Source organism: Nylanderia fulva, unplaced genomic scaffold (assembly GCF_048542155.1).
Source record: "Nylanderia fulva isolate GAGA-0341 unplaced genomic scaffold, ASM4854215v1 Scaffold710, whole genome shotgun sequence".
Lineage (NCBI taxonomy): Eukaryota > Metazoa > Arthropoda > Insecta > Hymenoptera > Formicidae > Nylanderia > Nylanderia fulva.
In genome coordinates, this window is record NW_028190820.1 from 13,241 (window position 1) to 17,260 (window position 4,020).

Genomic DNA, 4,020 nt, shown 5'->3' on the forward strand with positions numbered 1-4,020 from the left:
GAATTACATTTTATGGTAAAAAAAAATTTATTTAAAATAAAAAAATATTAAAAAAAAAAGTTACTCCTTGAGAATCGAACTTCTAACCTCGACGGTACGTGGTCTAACCCCTTAACGCTACGCCACACGCTCTTCGATATAACGCTCTATTCCATACGTATTTATATGGCACTCAGTATTTTTAATTTCGATTTTCTCGCGTACGCTTGAGAAATGCATTTTATCTCTTTATTCCACAATAATTAATAGGATTTCATTAAATTGACAAATATAGTCGTACAAAAAAAAAAAAAAAAAAAGAAAAGGCCCTGCAAGATCTCGAACTCATCTCCTTTAACAGCTACGTGTTACCGGCGCTCATCTGTGCACATAGCACGGAATCGAACCACGTACCGTGGTTAAATGGCTACGTAATTCAATGTGCACGTTTTGTGCACATAGAGGCGCTTTGAATTCCGGTTGCAGCTAAATCGAGGGGATGACCACTCTCATCCTTCTCTCTGTTAGAAAGTAAGGTTATGTTTTCAAGTCAGTCGTACATGACTTTAAGATAAGCTTATTATTAATGATTATGGAATTAATGGAAGAAATTGATGATATTGAAAATATTAATTGATCGTGATTTTCAAGTAGAGAACGTGTACGAAAACGATACATTCGTGATGGACTTTAAAACCCTTTTATAATAATTTACAATTTAAAAGACGCTATAGATTAATAAGGATTCCTCCTATATGGAATATTACCAAAAATTGAAGAATGATTAGCAAAAATTAACGTGGTCTGCCGGTTCCATCAATACAATACAAATTGTTAATATGCTTAAGATACTACGCAACACACACGCACACACACACACACACACACAGAGAGAGAGAGAGAGGTGGGTCTAAAAATAAATATAAATATATTAATAAAATTTATCTTTATTATTATTTTTTAATATTGCATTTACTGGATTATTTTCTTTTTCAGCATCATCAGTCTCATCCCAGATAACACAATATTGCATGAATATTCTATGTAGCATCAAAAATATTTTTTTGAGAATATTCTCAAAGAAATCATCTATACATCTCTATAGAATATCCTTGTTTATAAAGAATAATCTATAAATCTACCTAGAACATGTTAAAATCAGCTATAAGAATATATTGTTTATATTCCATAAATGTTCACAGAATATTCAAATGTATTTAAGATGTAGATGGCGTTCAGAAATCATTTATTATCTTTTTTCCGCTTTTATTAATAAGTACATACAGTCCGTTGAGTCCGTTCATAGTATATAGTGTACGATAAATAAAAAGTGTGTAAGCTTGTACAGAAAAAGAAGCTCTTATTGAGAAGGTAAGTATATATTAATTGTTATCAAAAACAATAAATATTATTATCATTTCCTCACGTTGTATTATTTGTTTACAGTGATAGATTTTCTAACCCTTGATTTCTTACAAGCTCTTTTAACAATTAATTTATCATTAAGAATCCCACATTAATTTTTCCAAGAACAAATATAATGAAACGTCGTAGTAAAGCGACTTTTTATAGAAATGTTAAAAGAGAAAGCGCAACATGTTTTACATTATCACAGGAGAATTGTAATAATTCTAAATCTGATTGTATAAATGATAATGTTTTAATTACAAAAAATACAGATTTCCAATGTAATAGTACTTATAAAACAGAGGACTGTTTTAATACAGATTGCTTTAATGTTTTACATGACTTATATAGCCTATCTTCTGATAACTCTGATAATGTTATTAAAAATGATACTCCAATATCACAACAAAATATAGAAAATCAAAATTTACATAATCAAAGTAATAATTTTATTAATAAATTACGATCACATGGGCAATATCATATAATATTTCACATAACGCCTTACGAAGTTTATTAAATTTATTAAAATTAGAAACAAATATTTCTTTGCCTCAAGATCCCAGAACTTTACTTTGTACTCCTCGACATGTACCCTACAAATCTGTAGGTTCAGGCACTTATGTACACATGGGAATTCAATTTGCAGTTCAAAATTTAATTAATTTGTTAGAAAAACAGCCAGAAAAAATTAATTTGTTTATTAATATTGATGGTTTGCCTTTAAGCAAAAGTTCCAGTAGTCAGATATATCCAATATTATGCTCAATATCTGAATATCCACAATATGTATCTGTGATAGGTATCTATCATGGTTATGAAAAACCTAATGATGTAAATTTGTTTTTACAAGATTTTACAGATGAAGTTATAAAGTTATCGGAAGATGGTTTTATTTATAATAATCATGCTATACCATTTGCAATTAAAGCATTTATATGTGATGCTCCAGCAAAATCACTCATTACTTCTTGCAAAGGTCACACTGGATTTTTTGCATGTACTAAATGTATGCAAAGAGGAAAATATATAAAAGCCAGAGTGTGTTATCTTGAAATAAATTATTTTGAAAGAACGGATGAAAATTTTTGTAATAGAGTTCAACCTGAACATCATACAGGAACATCAATTTTAGAAACAATACCTTCGATTAACATGGTAAAAAGTTTCCCTCTTGACATGCATTTAATATGCCTTGGCGTAGTAAAAAAACTAATAAATATATGGCTCTTTGGACCTATTTCACATAGATTATCAAAAACCAACATACAATCTATTTCAAGTTATCTCATTGAAATAAAATCTTGTATTCCTCCTGATTTTGTAAGAAAAACCCGGTCTTTAAATGAAGTTGCACGCTGGAAAGCAACTGAATTTAGATTTTTTTTATTGTATTGTGGTCCAGTTGTTTTAAAAAATATCCTTTCATCTGACACAAAATACTTACATTTTATATTTTTACATATTGCTGTTAGAATTTTAATTAATGCTAATTTATATACAAAGTATTAAGAATATGCATGTTCATTATTAATATATTGTGTGAAACAATTTAAAGTCATTTATGGAGCAAAATACACTTCACACAATGTACATGGATTAATTCATGTTGTTGATGATTGCAAAGTTTTTGGACCTTTAGATCTTTACAGTGCATTTCCTTTTGAAAATTACATGCAATATCTAAAACGATTAGTTAGAAAATCTCATTATCCATTAGCACAACTTGTAAAGCGTATTCATGAGTCACAAAATATATTGATAACTAAACTGTCAAAAAAAAATAAAATTGCAAATGGTACTAGAACATCATGAAGGTCCTTTACCTATGACACATTTTTCTGCTCAATTTAAAAAATTGATTATAAATAATGTGTCGTTTAATACACGTTTTGGAGATAATTGCTGTTATTTAAAAGATAAGAGTATTATGTTGATAGAAAATTTTGCTATAAAAGATAATAAGTACTTCATAATTGGGAAAAAATTTATTAATATAACAAGTTTTATTTCTGAAGCATTTCAATCTTCAAATTTTGATATATTTTCAGTACATGAACTTGGAGAATTATCTATGTCACTAGTGGAAGATATTTCCAACAAAATGATAATTTTCCCATATAATAATACTTATGCTGTGTTTCCTCTCCTTCATACATTATGTTAATAATATAAATGTGTAAATGTATATATCTTATGTAAATACGATATTGAGAAGAAATCTATATTAAATATTATATAAGTAGTTATAGTATATTAAATATTATTAAGTGTGTTGCATGTTAAGCTTTGTTAACCAAATGAGAATGAAAAGAGTTTTGTAATTATTTCGACTTCAGACTAACAATAAGAATATAAGATATATAGTTGCCCAATGGAGTGGATAGTAGTACATTTTATAGAAGAAAATTTAGTCGAAGCTGTACCGGTCGCATGGGTGCATGATGATATGTGTTATTGGCCACCGTACACTGGTACACTGGCAAAAAATTAATTCATTCTGTCGCAGTATGTGAAAAACCAGTATTCGGTGTATGGCCATTATTTAAAATTCGAAAAGTGGGAAGTGGACGTACCTATAGTAAATGATATTTAAAGAATTAATTTGTTATAAAACATTTAGTTGTCATATTT

At 28.4% G+C, this 4,020-nt stretch overlaps 1 pseudogene; it reads left to right on the forward strand.

Moving 5' to 3' along the window:
- Positions 1–2,270: 2,270 nt before the first annotated feature.
- LOC146720316 (uncharacterized) lies at positions 2,271–3,553 on the forward strand (annotated as a pseudogene).
- Positions 3,554–4,020: the final 467 nt, after the last annotated feature.